Source organism: Pipra filicauda, unplaced genomic scaffold, assembly GCF_003945595.2.
Source record: "Pipra filicauda isolate LSUMZ 115617 unplaced genomic scaffold, ASM394559v2 scaffold14_size4853619_pilon, whole genome shotgun sequence".
Taxonomy (NCBI): Eukaryota; Metazoa; Chordata; class Aves; order Passeriformes; family Pipridae; genus Pipra; species Pipra filicauda.
The window spans coordinates 3,301,249-3,320,400 of NW_024103985.1; the positions used below are offsets into that span (position 1 = coordinate 3,301,249).

General features: G+C 45.9%; 1 long non-coding RNA gene across 1 annotated transcript; it reads left to right on the forward strand.

The window, feature by feature from the left end:
* The first annotated feature begins 9,101 nt into the window (after positions 1-9,101).
* Positions 9,102-9,669, forward strand: LOC120322748. The gene is made up of 3 exons (XR_005562636.1): positions 9,102-9,191; positions 9,286-9,398; positions 9,563-9,669. It is a non-coding gene; the product is annotated as an uncharacterized LOC120322748 (long non-coding RNA).
* Positions 9,670-19,152: the final 9,483 nt, after the last annotated feature.

Here is a 19,152-nt window from a genome sequence, read left to right on the forward strand (position 1 = left end):
GGAGATTGGTGTGAGAATTACGTTAGCTGGGAATGAAATCCATCTCTGAGCCAGATGGAGTCGGGTTTGTTTGCGAGCCCGAACTGTGATATCCACTCAGCCCATCTGGCTGGAGCTGGAGGGAAGTCCTGCCAGCAGATACCCTGGAAGGATTGTCCTGCTCGAGCTTCCATTTCATCACTCCATGTTAATCAGCGTGTTATCCAGCCTGGTGGGGAGGGTATCATGTAGAGGAAACACCGAGCTATGAAATTCAGCACTCTCTTCCTGATTAATACTAATGACTAAAAAAAACCAAAATAGTCTCTTGAGCAAACCCTGCCAAATCCCTGCAGTGGGATCTCTACAAAGACCCAGTTGTAGAAAGAATACTTTACAACCCTCTTAAAACTTGCTGGTGCCTTATTGTGGTTGTAAATTGAATTAACACACCAAAAGCCCTGCAACACTGCCAGGGGATTTAGAGATCTCAAGAGAAACAGGAATGTTTTTCTGGACTACTGTTTTTCCTGCAACAGCTGAGGAATCCCAACTGTAACCACACTGATGCTGAGGAGAGAAGATACAACATTGGATGATCTGACACAAAGTGCTGAGAGCCTATAGGAGATTGTTCCCACAGACACAGTTAAGAAGTAGCCAAATAGCATAAACAACCCAAAACCTTGGGTTTGCAATGAGCTGCTGACAGGCAATAATAAACAGGGGGTACCTTGTCTCATACTTGCCCATCAAAGGAGATGGCTGAGGGCCACCATGAAGACAGAGCTATGTACTAAACATCTTTATATGCAGGGAGCATTGCATGTTATTCCAAACAAGTTTTCATGGTTCAAACACCTGGTATAATTACTAATAATGAAACTCAGTGAAGGCACCCAAAATACGTCCTCAGCACTGGTGCCTCAACTTTGGCACCCTCATTTCTCTGAAGTGATGCAGGCTCGGCATCCCAAATTAAACACAATGAAGGAACCGAAAACAAGCACCCTCCTGTTTAGTGTTTGCTGTGAAAACTGTCTCTCATTTCAGAGGGGAATATAAAAACAGAACAAGAACCCCAAGGAGGGTGGAGGTGATGGTTATTGCTCTTCCTTTAGCAGAGCCTGCCCGTCCCCAGAAGAGCCGGTTCCCAGCCCAGGGAGCGAGTCTGTGGGACAGCACCGTCATCTAGTGGGCATCTGCTACCACGGCAGAGCTCTGCCACCAACTGCTCCTGCTCTGGGAGCACACAGGGCCCCTCTAATCCGGTACCACACTGCTCTGAGTCCCCTGGGTGGACCCCCCCGAGAGGGTCACTCGGCTCTCTCATCCCCTCCATCCCAGAGAACGGTTCCCGCTGCACTTTGAGACAGTAGTTTTTCAGGGACAGTTGCCCCTACCATAACCCCACCTATTAAGTCTCAGATATTTCTTTTTGGCAATCAATAGAAAGACTCCAGTACGGGTGAAGAGTTCAGGCTGGGAAATAACTGACACACGTACCTGGAGGCTTTTGTCTAATTAAAGCTGCCACAGTACACCAGCCTTAGAGATCCCCAGTTCAAAATAAAGCTGCCCTCTTCAAAATAAAGCTGCCTAATAAAGCCAGAGCAAGGAACTTGCAGTGACACTAATCCATCACTAAATCCTCTTTTGGGAGAAAAAAGTAAAACCACCAAGGGCTGCAACTACTCCTGAATCAGTGTTTAGGTCTGTGCCCAGATCTCATTCCTTATGTTCATCAGCTCTTCTCCAACACTTAACTCCTTCAAGTCAACTCTCCTGCCTTCTTCCAATTTCCCTCTCTGTTCCCAAGACAATACTATCACCAAGCTGTGCCTCCAGGCTCCTGAACACTGGGCCTTTCTTCCAGAGGATGCTTAGCAGTGGGGCTGCCTCCTGTCACAGCTGAGGGAAGCATTAGCAAAGTAATGAATTTTTGCTATATAGTTTTATATTTTGTCTTTCTTTTGTAATCCCTCTCGGTGGCATTTGGAGCCCGGATGAGGAAAGAGCAAGGACTAGGAGTGTTATATGGAAGTCACAACACTTACGAGTTTTGATGTGTTGCATCAAGTTTCTGTTTTAAAGTGAGCCTTTGCTGTCAAGATATCTGCCTAGTTTTGAGTTTTGGGGTTTTTCTTTCATCTCATTGCCATTCATCTCACTGTTCTAGCAGTCCCTCTTTCCTTTTAGCTTTATATCCTCATCAAAATTTCCCTTTATAACACAGTTTGCCCCCCCCCCCCCCCCCAGGTATTAACCCACTTCATTTGCTGCCTGCTGGGTAAAAAGATAAAAGGGCTCCACTTGTGTCAATTTAAACTCTCTCTTAATAAAGGGAGCCAGAGCATTTATGCCAGCAACTATTTACCTCATTATGTGGTGTTATAGCCAGGTATGTGCTCTGAGTTTAAAGCAAGCAGCTAAAATCCATTCTCTTGTTTCTTGCTCTAAGAGAGGGAGTGCAATCAATTGCTAATGAGACTGCAAAGTCTTCATTCCAGCAGAGGAGGACAGAACTATATTTACAAGTGGAACAGCACAAGAAAAGGTGGAGTCTTAATTCCAAAGCAGACATGTACAACACAAATTAAACAGCCAAGATTAACTGCGCCACGTGGGGATCACCAAGTTTGCTGTGATGAATATATCACACAACCCTCCTCAGATCCTGTGGGCTTTCAAATGCAGGAAGGTCAGACATGCTGTCATTGTCCTCAGAGCATTTGATTCTCCCCTGCACACAGAGAAGACAGGAACACTCTCAAACATCATCCTGAGCTATTTATACAAACACCTCCTCTGGAGGGCCACAGGTACTTATGAAATACCTCCAGGTCTGGATCAGCCAGCTCTGCCAGCTGCTTGTCTCACTCTCAGATGAACCTGTGAGCCAAACCTCCCCATTGTCTTGAAGCAAGAAGATCACAAATGCCAAGTCCTATTTTATCCATCCTCTGAGTTCTACCTTTTGCCAAATAATTGACTCTCACAACCTAAAAGAGATGCACTGATGCCTGTAAGAAATGCTTTACCTGAAGTTCCACTTTTTAGTTCCAATCACTGAAAGCAGTCAGGGCAGGCTCGCTGGGAACCCGCAGAATGGGCATTTTTCTGCTCCTTCCACTGTCTAAGAGCTCTTCTGCCTATTATTACTTCTGCTCTCATCAGATAAATCTGGTGCTGGAAATCCCACAGTTATTGCCTTTACTTTTACTTAAAGAAGCTAAGCAAACACAAATATTAGTTGAGCTCTGTGGTGCAGAGGCATTTGTTTAGCCACAGAGCAAGAAGTGTTTGTAAGCTTCTCAGCCTTACTGAAACTTAACTGAAGTTGTGATCACCAAAACCAGCCACAACAAAACAAACCTGAAGAACAGGCATTCAGGTTGCAGTATTTTTTAAAATGGGTAGGTGGCAGTGATTGAAAATTAGGAGTTGGATCTCTAGCATAGGAACTGACACTCCTTTAAACTGTTCTTACACAAGATTATCCCAGAAGTCTCACTTGATGCCACTAGATGTCATTCTTGGACTTTCAGTTGAAACAATTGTTTGGGTTGCATTTTCTTCGTCGAGGTGTTATGCCAGTTGCCACAAGGAATGAAAACCTTGCCACGATTTTACATCTTAATTTAATATGATCGTTCCAGAAGAATATATTGGGTTTAATGTTTATGGGAGAAGACACAGGCCAAAATTCTCCCGTATGAGACGGGAACTGGTCTGCTCATAATTCAGCTCAATACATGATTTTCTTAAGAGGAACACCAACTTCAAGAACTTCTTGTTTAAATACTGATCCTATCCTCAGCATTGTTTAATCCCTCTAGAAACGTCAGAGGAAAGCAGCACCTCACTGTGGCGGGGGTTCTATTTATTTGCAGATTTTTTTTGGTCATCTTCTATTTGCCAAAGCAAGAGGTGAAAATGAAATTTTGTTTCTGGAGTTCTCGTGATTTTAAGGAAACTCTCATGGAGGCAAAGTGCACCACTAACCACATTGTAAAATCCTTAAAATTTCTCCTCGGGAAGAGGGAACAACATGAGGGGTGGAATTGAGAGGCATTACACAGCAGGGTGAAAGAGGAGCAGGAGTGCAGTGGGAACAGAGCACAGCAATGCAGGACACCAGGTTAAAGGGAAATTGAGAAAACAAACTCTTTGAATTGCCAGCAGCAGGATTCCTCAGGAAAGACACCTACGTATGGCCATGGTGAACACCATGACAGAACTGGAGTGTACTCAGAACCAAAAAGTGTTCTGGTGTCTGACCCAGCCCGTGATGCTGTAGCAGCTCAAGACTCCAGACAGCATTATTCCAAGTCCAGGGCTGCAGACAGCCCTGTCACACACACAAGCTTATATTTTCTGCTATGAAGGTTACTTAGATGCTTGAGTAAATCCATCTGACCCTTTTTCAAGGTTGATTAATCAAAGCACTGGATAAACATTCCCTTGCTAGCAGCAAGTGCACTTAGCCAGGGAGCGCCGTGCCCTCCGAGCTGATCCCAGCCAGGAAAGGTCACTGCTCCACGAGGCACAGCCTCCCTTGCCCAGGCAGCAGCTCTGACACGACCAGATCTCAGCAAAGCACAGGTTTCAATCCTGGCAGGATGAACCCAGTCTCTCACTTTGCAATGTACCCACAGTCAGTTCTTTTAGGGAGAGGGCCACAGAGCTGCCCCCAGTGCCAGCTCCTCCAGCTGGGATTCATTCCTTGGGGTCCTTTTCTCCTCTCTGCAGCCAGGCAGGAGTTCACTGATCCCAGCCCTCCCTGCTCTCCTTGCCTCACTGACAGGAGAGCATCATCAACATGCAGAAGGTGAAGTGCCTTCCTCCCACTCCGGTGCAGAGGGAGGAGGGTTCCCGTCGCCACCAGGACCCGAGGGTGCCTGGTGACAGCAGAACAGCAGATGTGCTCCACTCACCTGAAACCCAGCACATTTTTGCTGGTCCTCACAAACACCCCTTTCTTGTTCCAATTCCTACAATCTCTCTAATACTTAAGCACCTGGAAGTGATGATCTAAAGACCAATACTCTCGCTAAGAAAGGAAAAATATTGAAAACATAAAAATTCTAATCTAGTCAGGAAATAGGAAAAAAAGAGCAACTCGCACAAGCAAAGCAACCTGACTGCAACAGACTCACAAGGGAAAGCTGAGCACAGTCTTTACCCAGGGAAACAACTGCAGGGTAATAAACAGATCTAAAAATGCAATTTGTTTGGAAAGGGAGTAGGATTTTTACTGAAGGAAAATCACACGTAACACTGAACTTGAAATGATCCATCCAGCATCAGTGAAAGATCCCGCTCTAGCACTTATTCTCCTGAGACACGTTCAGAAGTGAGACAACTGGCAGGGATTATTTCATTTATGGCAAGCTCCAGCCATCAGCCATGGAGAGCCTGGTGAGCACCGACCAGCAGCACCACAGAAGAGTTCAAGATGCAACAGAGCAAAGATATTTCTCCTGGGCATGAAGTCACTGAACTTAAACCCACACACTGTAGCTGAAGAAGCTGCAGCCATCCCCATGATGGACACACAGCTGTAATTACAGCTAAGCAGCTGCCTGTTCTCATCTTGACTCAGTCTTTTTTATCACATGAAGCTGCTTCCTATATAAGCAATCAACCTGACAAACAACCCAGATGTTTGCTCCCTCTCCTGCACTGTAGCAGCTACATAAACTAGGAAGTTCTTCAGCTTCAGCATTCCTTCCCCTGACCAAGAAATAGGACATCTGCAGTTGGAATTTGGGACACAGCATTACATACCTCTCTTGGAGGCTGTCAGTACATCCCAGTTCTGCTTTGGTGCTGCAAGGACAAGGGGCAGAGCGGCCTCACTGCCTGATTAAAGTAGCCTTGATTTATGCAGAGAGTAGACTGGAACTACAATAAATAGATTTGTACTAGCACAACACAACCACATTACAAGGGGTAGCTGGGGATGAGTTCAGGACAGGTGTTCTGTGGAATTTATAATCCACATCTGGACCGTGAAGCAGCAGGCAGCTTATTTAAAATGACAAGGCTGTGGAGAGCCTGAACAATCCTTCTTTCCTTTCTCCTGTTGATTTTTTTAAATGCAGAGGGGGTGTGTGTGGGGGGGAAACCCAGCCAGCGTTTGCACTGAGCCAGTGGTCCCACTGTACTTCTAACATTCTCAGCACAGGGGAAAACATCTTAAGGGAGTTTGAAGTGGTAATGGGCCATGAAGCATATGGCAGTGTTGTGGCATCTCAAGAGCCATATGCACAGGCCTACAAACTGTGGGCATGTGATACACTACAGATAATATCCATGATAAATTATTCACTTAACCAAAAATTGTACATCAACCCTCAACAGCTGGTAAAAGCTGGATCCTTGCCCAGTACATTAAGGAAGTTTGCTTCCTCAAAGCTCTACTGTTCTTTAGGGGATTTGAATTATGCATGTTACCATGAAAGCTAATGCTGTACATATGCATTCAAAGTTATTATTAACCTCATCAGGCAGGGAAGGAGTAGAGCAGGCAGCTGTTTTTCTAGCTCATGTGCTTCGGATGCGGTGATGTTTTAAAGGACTTGCTGAGAGCAAGGATATAGGAGAGTTTATTTTTCCCCTCAGAGTAGCCTGACAGTAGCCAGTTCAGCCTGAAGGGTCTCTTTAGGGTGGTCACTGACAGAACCAAACCTCCTCTTCAATATTTTTATATTAGAAGAACTAAAAAGTTAACTTTTTTTTTTGTGACCTACGTTACAGCTGTACTGTGCCTTTCATTTAAGGATCTAAAAATGCTTCCTAAACACGTCAGGGACGAGGTTGACCCAGGTCCCCAACAGCAGAGCTGCTACTTCTAGAGACAACACCAAACACCACTGCAGCTCCCAGAGCCCCCTGGTCGAAGGGTCAACCACTGTAGGGTTTGATCTTATACAGACTGACCTTTGTCTGTGCTGGAAAACACATCAAGTAAGGAACTGAGTCTTAAAACTTCAGCACACAGAAATCAGCTTTTTCTCCACAATGCAATATCCAGTATTTTTCCCAGTCACTAGTTCATCAGTCCCTTCCTTCTTAGCCTCCCCCAGCCCCTGGGAGGCTTTCCCCCCTCTGCTTTAGGGAATTGTCTCCTCATGACAATACCATACATTTTCCCTCAAGCGTCCAAATTCACCCGGCTCCTTCAATGTTTATATTTCATTACACAAATTCAGAGTTGAATTTCTTATTATAGATGCAAAAACCAAATTAAGCAGCGTCAAAAACCTCTCCTTGTCCCCCTCCCAAATTCACTGAGGAAACCTAACTTCCCCTTAAGAAGACTTTGATTTAGGCTGCATCTTCAAACTCTGCCTGCAGGACTGACATTTTCCTCTTGATCCCCGACAGCAGGAGCAGAGCTGTGGCAGGAACTGCAGGTGGAGAGCCTGGGACAGTGAAGGTAGCACTGTTATCTCCTGTTTGGCACACACATGCTCTTGGCATCCATCTTCTGCAGCACCCCCAGCCTGTCATTTCTCTCCTTTTCAAATATTTTGCTCTGCCAAGAGGATTCAAAGCCAGGCTATCTGGATAAATGGCCAGCTGGTGCTACAGCACAGAGTATCACTGGCTGGAAATGGGTTTGCATAATAGTTTGGGGGCAGTTTACATCCCTCAGCCAAATTAGAATGGGGAGGCAGACCAGACATGCTGCTGGGACCTGCAGTAAGATTTTGCAGCATTAACTGAGCTATTCCAGCAGCTGCTAGATAGAGCAATAATCTTTGAATGTGACTTCTTGGCCTCTTCTTCCAGAAAGACAAGCTAATTAAAAAGGGGTTACAGAGAGATTATGTGGACTAAGGGGAGATTTCTGAAACGCATAAAGAGCAGTTCAGCAACCAGATCTCCCCGAAAGTCAATGTGAATTAGGCAACTAACTCCCACTTGTCCTTTGAAAAGCTCTGTTTGCAGCTTTTAAAGCTTGTCCTCTGGTTAAAAATAAATAAATAAATCCCAATTTCTTCCAGTAAAGCTATTCATCACCTAATACAGATTTCTCATCCTTCAGGGGAGCAGTGCACACACACTGTACAGCAATTTTTGGTATCTCAAGTGATCACTCCTTTAAACACACCCCATCGACCTGGGCTGAGTGTTCAGCAAAAGGCACTTGTCCCTGTGCACATCCTGTGCTGCACTCACTGTCACTGCCTGCAGAGACACAGCCACTAAATCAACGTGTCCCCAGGTCTCCTGGAGACACAAAAGCAAGGAGGAGGCGCTGAAGTGAGAACAAGGCTCTCCTCCCCAAACAGCCCCAGCTCTTTGCTGCAGGCCCTTCTCCTGGGCACAACCAGCAAGCTGCTGGGAGAGCCAGCATCTCAGCTTGAATGTCAGTGTCATTTACACAGCAAATGTCACTTAAAGCCAACACCAGAAGGAGCCTGTTGGTGTGATTCACCGAGAAACACCACCAGCAGTTTAGCAGCTCTTTCCCCATATACACGTGTATATATGAAAATATATTTAGCTAAAATGGGATTTAGCCCGTGGAAGGTTTTCTAGTGGTGACATCAGACTGGCAAGTTCGATTTTACAGCACCAAAATCGACATGGTACAGTCATGTGCCACAACCCTGAGGCTTTTTAGACCCCATTCCTACAGATGCAGGCAGTTCACAGGCAGTTCACAGGCAGCACTGGCTCAGTCACTGGCAGCTCTGCTCAGATGAGGGGCCAACTCTGCCATTGGTTCTCAGACTGGATAAATTTGTCCATAACTGGACTGAAAATGGTTTGCACATTCTATACTAATCACTGGCCATTCTATGCAAATGACAGTCACTGCTAGCCTGGATTTTAGCTGGGAGCTGGAAACAAGAGGACAGTTTCTCTGTACCAGACTTCTGCTGCCTCAGCCAAGGTTGGAGCTGCACCTCAGCATCTTAAATCAGCTGATACCCTGATCCCAACACAGCAAACACAGTCTGTCTTCTCGCAGAGATCCAAACAGATACGTGCACTGTGTCTTCTGATGAGGGGAGGGAAGAGGAAGGAAGCCCAGCAGACAGATCTCATCTTTCCAGGCCTGCAGTCTGCAGAGGAGCTGCAGAGAGCACTGCCACAGCCCATTTCACCTCCAGACGAGGGAAGGGAAGCTGGCACTGTGCCTGGAGAAGCCATTTCAGATGCTTACTGGGTTGATTCTGACCACAGAATAGGAGGTAAAGGTATTTACAGCATTTCATATGGACAGAATCTGAAATTTGTAATTGCTGCACCTCTTGAAGCATTAACTTGTGTGTTGGTGTCTTTTAGAATATTCCCATTTCCTCTCAAACTCTCTCATGCAAGTTACCTGGGCCCTGCAGAGCAAGCACAAGGGCAGGCTTGGGAAGGAAATATAGAAGAATTGTTCATCAGACAACGAGGTTTGGTGCCCACAGGCACATTTAGTTCCTCTGACACAACCCACGTGCCCGACACCTGCAAACAAAACATCCACCTGTTGAATGGCATCACCCAGAGTGATGTGCAGGATGTTGTTATAATGTAAAATATAGATTGCAATCTTCATGTTCTCCTTCCTTGACAGAATGCAGCTGCACAGAATAGAGACATAACACGGGAGCCTCATGAATCCAGAGCTACGCTGCGGGAGGCCAGGAGCAAATAAATATTTCACAAAGTGTTAGCACAAGACACGACAGCATAAATAAGTGTGAGGATAATGGCTCCAAATGCAATTTGGCTTAAGTCATCTGTGCCTTCAGAAATAGAAAGGTGATTTATTTCAAGCTTGAGTAACCCGAGAGGGAAGCAGTGGGGGTTTCTTCGGTTATTTATTTATTTTTAATCATTATCTTTGACCTTTATGCAGGCAGCAAAGGGAGCAGGAGTGGTGGGTCACTGGTACAACATGTAGGTTAGCACTGGAAATGTTTCTCAGTGGTCTGACAGATACCTGAAGAAGTGAGCTGAGATGATCAGAGCAGTTCCCAAAGCCCTTTTTGCAGGAACCCGTTAACCATGTGCCTGTGCTGTGAGCCCACGCTGTGGCCACAGCTGATGAAAGCTTTTACATTTAATAGCTCTCAGTGGACATTTCTTCCTTCAATTCATCCAACTGCTTTTTGAGACACACAGAAACTCAACATGTACAACCCTCATGGCAGGGCAGTCAGTGCCCTGTGTGAGGAAGGATGTCCTTTTGATTGGGGTCTGCCATCTCATTGCTACATTTGATGCCCCTTAAATCACATCCTGGAAGAGAAAATGCAAGGGCATTCCCTATCCAGTTTTCTTGTTTCACTCAGGATTTCACAGCCCCCAATGATACCCTCTTCAGTTATCTCCTAGGAGAAGAATCTTTGTTCTTTTCTGGATCTACTGAGCCCTGCTTGAGTCAGAGCAGGGCCCAAACCCAGCACACTTGTTGTACAGCAGATGTCCCATGGATTCAAACAGTGGCAGAACAAGGCTGGGTGCCTTGCAGCCTAAAATGAACTGAACTGCTGGAGTGAGGGACACAACACTTCAAGAAAAAACTTGCTGAAACAGTGCCCTAGATCTGATTCACTCCAAGATCCAACCCCAGGTCAGAGGGCTTGGCAATTATAGAACAGAAAAAGCATCTTAAATGTATTCTTTATCTCAGGGCTTTTCCTGTTTTCTTATGTTGCCCCAGTTCACACAGAATTAGGCAATATAAAAACAATTATAAGTCTTTGGCCGTTCTAAAGCCTTCAGCAAGTATCAGTCCTTAATCTGAAACACTGGAAAAGAGTAATGAAACAAACACAGAACTCTGGAATTCACAAAATTTAAAGTAGCACAAACCTTGACCTGCAAAACCTTGTAGGGTCAGCTCATGGAGCACAACAGGACAGGATTTATCCATGGACAAGGACACTGGGATTCCCAGTGACACACAAATTCCCAGACACCACAAGAACCAGTGTGTGTTATATACAGCTGCATGCCAAGTTTTCCACTAACTCTCTGGAGCTTGGTGGTGCCCTCAGGCACCCACAGCCCTCCCTGGTCACAGAGGAGCCACTCCCATCTTCCACGGGAGCAGCTGGAATTTACCCACTCGGATCTCACACTGCAAGAGCCACGACAGGGCTGGGGAGCTGCCAGCCCTGCCAGGCAGAGCTGAGGGCACCGAGCCAGAGGCAGAGCTGTGCTGGCACCTCCAGCTCTCTGGGGCACAGCAGGTGAGGGCACAGAGGGGGAAAAAGGGAAAAGCCACATCACACTTTGGGGAAAGGGGAAGACATGAGTTATGCAGGGGCTGGCAAGGGAGGTATTTCCATTTAGCCAGCTGGAAGAATAGTGGCAAGTCAGTCAACACAGCCACCTTATCTCTGGCCTTCATTCCCACCACGGGCTGAAGCTTGCTCCTGGAGGAGGGCCCCCCTGGGGAATGCTGTACTTGGCACGGCAGCTGCTCTGGCAGCTACTTTGAGATGCTCTCTAATGTTAGGGTAGGAGGCAGATTTGAGGAAGAGGAGTGCAGATAATGATTTCCTCCTCCGAAATCCCTGCTGGAGTTGGCAATCCTGCAGCAAACGCCTCAGTGAGACCCAACCAGAGGCTGTCCCTTCCTCCGTCCTCCTGCTTTGTGTGACTGGCAGTAACACATCCAAACACTAAACAGCCTCTGGATATACAAAAAAGCGAAAAACAGGACTAGGATCTGCATTCCTAGAAGCACAGTATCTGGCCAGAGAGAGCAGCTCTCAGGCACCAAGGCAGCCTGCCCTGTTCTTCCCATGGACACGGGGCAGCAGTGGGCAGCTGACCATCTGCAGAAGGGCTGAAATGCTACTCACTACCCAAGGGCTGCCATGTGCCCACAGGTCAGTCCCTGCACACCCAGGAGCTCCAGTAGCACATGGCAGGGCCATGCCAACACCTGCCAGGCCACTGGAAGACCAGCCAGGAGGCAATGCTTACTCCTTGAGCACTTGCTGCTTCTCAACAGCCATCCCAGGGGATGCCAGACCCAAACATCTCCAGGTAGGGAAGGAAATGCCCTGTTGACATAAAGGAGGCTGCTTTCCCTACCATTTACCAACCTCTTTTTGTGAGTACAACAAGCAGCAGACTCAAGGCCCGATCCTTGGGCAGCTGTGGAACATCCCAGCCTTGCTGCTTTCCATGGATTGCAGCTGGCATGCTTCAGTGGAGGAGCAGATCCTCAGCATTCCAGCAGCAGCCTAATTGAATCCAAGCCATTAGACTCTGGGGCTGGATGCAGTAACACAACAAACATCCCTCTGCTGCAGAGGGAGTGGAGTGAGGCCAAGGCTGGATGCTTCTGATAATCCTACCCTGCAGCTATCACAGAGCCTGGCTGCAGCTCAGGAATTCAGGAGCACGGCAAGGGTTAGAAATGTGACTCCATAAAAATGATGGTCACATTCTCAGCTGGTATAACCTGGCATGACTCCACTGACTTCTGTGGAGCAACAGCTATTTTGACCAGCTGACAATCTAATCAAATGGCCCTGCCTTGGGCTGAGAGAAGGTACACAGCTCCCAACTGCAGGATGCAGCCACATCAATTAAGGCCATGAACACACAAGGAGGAAAAAAAGAAACTGTCCAAAAGGAGTTGTCAAATCTTCAGTGAGAATGCTGTCTAACTCATATTGTCTGATTCACTTAAAGATGCTATAAAAGACTCATACTTGCCAAGCTCTACTTTAAGCACTTCCTCCTCCACTTCTCTTGTGCTCCCTTCCCCAGAATAAATCTGATCTCCTGTACACACATCCTACCTGAATATGCTCACATGGCACAAAGCAACTCCATAAAGAGAACTCACCTACACCCAAGTGAGGTTCAAGTGGAGAAAGAGCTCCATCCAGGGAAGTAAATCAACCAAGACTAATTAGCCCTCCTACCTGAACTTTGTGGAATTTCAGCTCCTCTGCTTTTAGTATCCAAGCCAGATCATGAAAAACTAGCTGGAATTCCCTGTGGCAATCTGTGCTTTACAGCCATGTCCTCAGCCCCTTTCATGAAGATGCATAAGATGATCAGCATTTCACAGTCTAGTGAGCTTTGGTTTGCCTCCCTCACAATGTGTTTGGGTGCCTTGATTTTCAGAAGTGTCTCTAGCATTTCTGGAATATAAGGCTTCCTCAAACCACCTCAAATCCTCAGCAAACATCAAATGTGTAGAGTTCTGTTGTGCCCAAAGGCAGGACTAAATACTCCACCTTCCAGCAGGAACCTGGACAGCCCATCACCACGTTAACACACTGCATGGCACTTTCTTATAGATTTTATGACCCTAAATGTATCCACAGTCCCACACTACCAAGGACAGAACAAATATACAACATAAGCTTTGTCCTCACATATTTTCTTCAGAAGTACCAGTTATTGAGCCTCAGCATTGTTTTATCTGCACGTGTTCATTCCAACCCCAAAGCTAAAATGTAATGATGAATCCAAAGCAGATTCATTTGTTTAAAAGCTGTTCTTATGCTTTACTCACACATGTTGTCCTGGTTGCTTCTTTAGGTCCAAGGCTTAAGGAAAGATGAAAAATTTCCCTGGGACAAGACTGCAGAAAAGTGCCCATGGTTGGTATCATCACAACACAAAAATACTGAGTTTTAATTGAAAACTGGCCATGGCCCAAGCAGGGGTTGGACCAGGAAAACTCCAAAGTTCTCTTCCAACAGAAATTACTCTACAATTTCTTTATAAAGAAATTCAATCCACTGTAGTTAAAGAGTACATAATTGGAGGAAGAGTAGAAGTCTTTTTAAATGGTACAACCTACCAATTCACTTAACAGGACAATTAAAATAAAAAAACCACACACACACACAAGAAAACACACTAGATCAAATAATGTTCAATATCCAAAATTATCTGCATTACAAATATTGTTTTATTCCGTGTCATGATTTATTGGTCTCCTCCCCCGTGAGAGCTTCTATTGACCTCATATTCACCTCAATGAATCTTGATTTTTGAATGAAAACAGCAGTCAATAATATTTACTTCCTATTGACTTCATCCTCAACAGCACATGGAAAAGACTGAACTATTCCTGACCTCCCTGTCTTGGTTCTAATCACAGCAGTGAGATCCAAGGCAGGTCATGGAGAGAAGTAACACCCAGCGATGACCCCACCGGGAGGTGACGGACAACTCACACATCCAGCAAGTTTATTTATGCACAGAGGGTTTCCTGGAATCTCATGACCAGTTCTGTGTGACAAGAACTTTGGTTTTAAAAACAATTATCCTGCTCCTTGCTGCTCATCTCTGTTAAATCTATCACCAGGGAGCAGCAGCTTTAAACCACGCACTGAAGACTTGCCATGAGCATCTGGCAGCCAAATTGGCGTGGCAGGAGAGATTCGACTTCATTCCAAGGTTACTGCTGCTGCTTATTTACAGCTTTCCTGAGGATCCAGTGATTTTGAAATGGAAAAGCTTCCATTTGCTACTCCTCACCCACTAATCCTCCCATCATCACTTTGACAGTCAGGTGTCTTTCAGATGGTCAAAGTCACAGCTTGGCTTAACTGTGACTGACAACAGGAAACTCAGACTCTTTCCATCACACCTAATGAACAGACAGAAAGGACTTTTCAAGTGCCAAGTTTGTTCTCTGCCTGCAGGATTATCTGTAAACAGACTTGTTAGCCCTGACTCACACTTGATGAGCCCTAAGGAATGCATCAGGCTGGCTCAGAAACTCAATCCTTGTATTTATCAGCAGTTTCCTTATCTACCAGTCACACTGTGATTCTTAACTTTATCAGACTCCCTCCTTCAAATTCACCTTGTTCTTTCCCTGACAAATCCAACCATTGCATTGATGATGAGCCCTGTGTTCAGCACCCTCCTGTATTCCCATAACAGGTTCTACATGTTCAGCCACAACATTTCAAGCAAGATCTTGATCAGGTAAGTCCAGATACATTCTGTACCCACCTCCTAAATCACTGCTCCCGTTCTCAGCCTCCCCAGTTCTGTTCCCATTTCATAAACCAGATCTCCCAGACCCACAGCACATCTTTGCTCAGGTTGCCTTTCAACCACCTGTTTAAGTTTCCTCTTCTAACTCATCTGCCTCTGTAGAACTCTTTGTCTAGACACATGATTAGCCTTTCTCTACAACCACACACAGATTAGCCTACATCCCTAATTCTCTGTGCCATAGGATGCAGGCAGAGCAAGTGGGAAAGTCCCATGTGTCCAGCAAAGCCAGTTGTGACAACAGAAATCAACCTGCACCCAGCAGGCACCAGTTAAAATAGGCCAACTGCCTACAGTTTTTTTCTCCCTTGGTACACTCAGGCTCAGGGAAGCAGTTCCAGGTTACCCCTCATTAGGCAGATGTTCTTTAAATGATTTATGCTTCTATCAAGCTTGATATCCCCACAGAAGATTGTTAGTGAAAAGCTCTGTGTAATCATTTATAGTGGGATTTATGATGTTTAACTTAGTAACTCTCTGCAGGCCCTCTAACAGGATGGAGGTGGGCTGTGGGCAGTAAAAGGTCAGTCCCAAAGGAAGCCAAACACGATGCTAAGAGGAAACTAGAATAGGGCTCTGAAGGGCTTTGTTCACATTAGAGGGGAAGCAGCACAGACTTTAATCATCCTTGCCAAAGGCATGCACATGTGAGGCACAGAGGAATCAAGAAAGATTTTGCCTCAGGTTGTCCAGGTTGGTGGTAAATGTGGTTTTAGACTGGTTTTTGGCTTAATCTTACCCTCATTTCTTCCTCTGTTTATATTATTTAAGTTGCCTCATTACACTCCTGTATTAAGTAAGCAGCCAATCACACAAATGTTTTTGTTTGTTTTGGTGTTATTAATTTATTTTTAGGCCAAAAAACACACTCAAACTAGAAAACCACCAAAATGCAGGGTAAATAGAGAGTAACTAATAACACCAGACTTTGGTCCCCTCTTACAGCACTGTCACACTCAGAGGTGGAAAGAGCTGTTAAAGTCATTTCAGTGACATCTGCAAACCACCAGGACACTCTGGAATTAGATTTCAAGTTCTAGTTATCTTTGTACTTCCCTGTTTCTTCCAGAACTGGGAGGTAAAGTGCTAGAATAGACCTGAAAGAAAACACCACAAGAAAAGCTGGATAACTCCAGAAGCAGGAATTACTGACAGGCTCTTGGGAACGTCACGAGTTTTTCTGCTCGTGGTGCAGCCCCCTCAATGCTCCAATAATCCAGCTGCTGGATTTTTACTACCCAGGCTAACCTGAAACACCTGGAAGTGCCTGTTCCTGCAACCCAGGAATCTCACAGTCATTATTCTGAGGCATTTTAGCCATCCCTTCTCCCTATGTCTGACCTAATGTCTACCCAGTCAGACCCAGTGCACCAGTTCTGACCCAACACATGATGAGAACAGCAGCTCACCATCATGGACAACATCAATGGGCAGGCTGGGAAAATGTACTAAAGAAAATTGAATTGCAGTTCATCTAAGGAAAGAGTTTTATCCCAAAGAGTGTTCCCCAGAGTATCCCTGGGGAAGGAACAATCAGCCCAGCATCCTCCAGCCCAGCATTCCCACTGAGACTCTGCAGTGCTCTGCTGAGCTCAGGTACCTGCTTTATGTCTCAGTTTCTTCCCCTGCAAGATGTGGTTTGGTTTAAAAGCATTCCCAGAGCGTGCTGTGGATGCTCCTGGGGCAGCAGCTCTCACAGGACTAAGGAGGTTACAGATCTTTTACTGGTTTTATGCAAAGTAGCCAAGAGACATGGACCTTGCAGTTCATCCCACAGTAAGGGATGCCTTCCACCCTAGGGAGGCTGCAGGCAGAAGAGCCTGGACGGTCCCACAGGGGCAGGAGGGGCAGCAGATCAGCAGCTCCAACACTCACACCCTGAGCACCCCCAGCACAGGCTCTGCCCTGAGGGCAGGTCAGCCACAGGGCTGGAACTGGAAGCCTGGCTTTTCCACAGGCTCTACAAACAGCCTGAGAAAAGCCTCGCTGCTTCCTTCCCACCCACTCCTCCCCCAGGCCAGCTCTGCTGGAAAATCCCATCCTCCCTCCCTCCCACGCAGCCCCGAGCGGGGTTTTGGCAGTTCCTGGAGGAAGATGTTTTAACCACACACTTGCACCTGCATCACCCGGCCCTGCCTGGCACCCGATCCAGAATTAAGTAGCACAGCTATTGTAAAAATGAGTTACAGCAAAAGCTCCTTCATCTCAGTCATCACAAGGGCTCTATCCCACTCCTGTTTTGGTACCAGATGGCTCAAGGTCTATTTTTCAACAAGTGCTGTCTGCTACACTTGCAGCAAGTCCTTTGAGTTACATGCTAAATCTCTTCCCTTAATATCTTTTTCATCCTTTCCCCCGTCCCCTCTTTGAGCTCACAAGTACATCTTTTCTTAAGGAAAAGAAAAAATCTATTATTCTTCAAAGGCCCAGTTGTGTCCTTCATTTACTGAAGTAGTCAAAGAATATTATGGGTCATTTTGTCACCATGGAAACCACAAATAGACCTTCAGGGTTTTGGAGAGGTGATATTATTTTGGAGAGGCCGTGCAGGGCTCTCTGACAGAAAATAATAGGGATGGCAAATCAAGGAGACCTTTTATACAGACTGTGTGAAATGCAAAGGGTATCAAACATCATTTCTCTGCCACTGAAGACTACTCCAGGCAGCAGTTTAATATGGTATCCTCTGACAGCTGAGCCCAAATGGAAAATTAATGAGGCAGCATGATATATGAGTCTTTTTAAATCTCATAACCAGCCTCCTTTATAGAATAAAAATGGCCAAATCAGTTGAATATTAGTGGAGAGGTTCTCTGCGTGTCTGTCTTCTGAGCCTTGTCAGTGCAGTGCTGAAGAGACAGTTTTGGTTTATTGACTGTGTAAGTCTAGCTGTTTTCAAGTTTTTGACCTGCCTAAATCAAAATAATTCTGAGCTTTACAGGTTTATCAAAACACAGTAAAGTTATGAAATTCTAAGGAGCACCTGGAATCTCTGAGGGGCTGTATCTGGTCACCAGTGGCCGGGGACAGCAAGCCCTTCTCTGCCTCCTGCCAGCAGGGCTTTCCCAGTCCCACTCACCAGAACACCAGCTCCTGTCATTTCTGTCATGAAAAGAGGGACTTCTCCACAGTGGCAGTGACAGCTGCTGTGAGCAGACAGCAGAGCAGTCCAGGAGAACTGCCTGAATTGAGCATCACCCCCCACCAGGCTCAGCCCATGCCCATGCAAGGATCTCCTCTCCAAGGTATGAGTGTGGAAAAGAGCCAACCTCATCCATTTAAAGCACAAACTCTTGGCCTGGGTACATGATGTGTACCCCTGCTGCTCCACCTTGGATGGAGCCCTTCATGCTCTGGAATCAGAAACTCCCTCCTGCACCAGCATTCCCAGCCCCCAGGTCCTCCCTGTGCTGTGGGTGTCAGACCTCTTGGATCTCTTCTGTTGAGAGCAAACCAAGCCATTCAGAGTCACAGTTTAAAAGCTCAGCCCAGCACTAGCCTACCAAAATCTTTTGAGTACTACATTTCATAAAACTTGATCTTTTCCAAGCAAAACTCTTAATTGCATAAATAACTAAACCTGTGCAATTCCCAGGTCAGAAGGCCCTTCCTACAGGCACACTGGCAAACATATTCTCACAGCTGAAGCCCAAGCTAAAGACCTACAGAGGTGAGAGCAGAAGCAATTACAAACTTTACACAAAAAGATGTCCTATCCTACCTGGTGGTGGATGAATCCTAAACCTACGGGGTATCTTGACACTTCCAAGGTTGCTGCTACTCTGAATTAGAACAAAACCTCAACACCTCAAGTCATTCTGCTCAACAGAAACTTCAAAACAGAAATTCCCATTCAGAAACAAGCAACCACTTCACTGAAGCTCTGAAAAAAACAGCTCAAACAAAACAAAGGAGTCAAAACAAACATTCCTTTCCAAACTTGCCTGCCAAAACGTCTTTGAAATAGGCACCTTCATGCAAAACATTTCAATTGCAGAGAAAAGGAGCTTCCTTCGGGAAATTGCATTGTAAAACATATCAACTCTGTTAACTCCCCCCCCAGAACACTTAAAGCAGATCCATGACACACAATCACCCACTGGGGTTCAGTTGTGCCTCCCCTGTCAGCCCCCAGCTGGAGCAGTATAATTATTTGGGCATCTTCAGCCT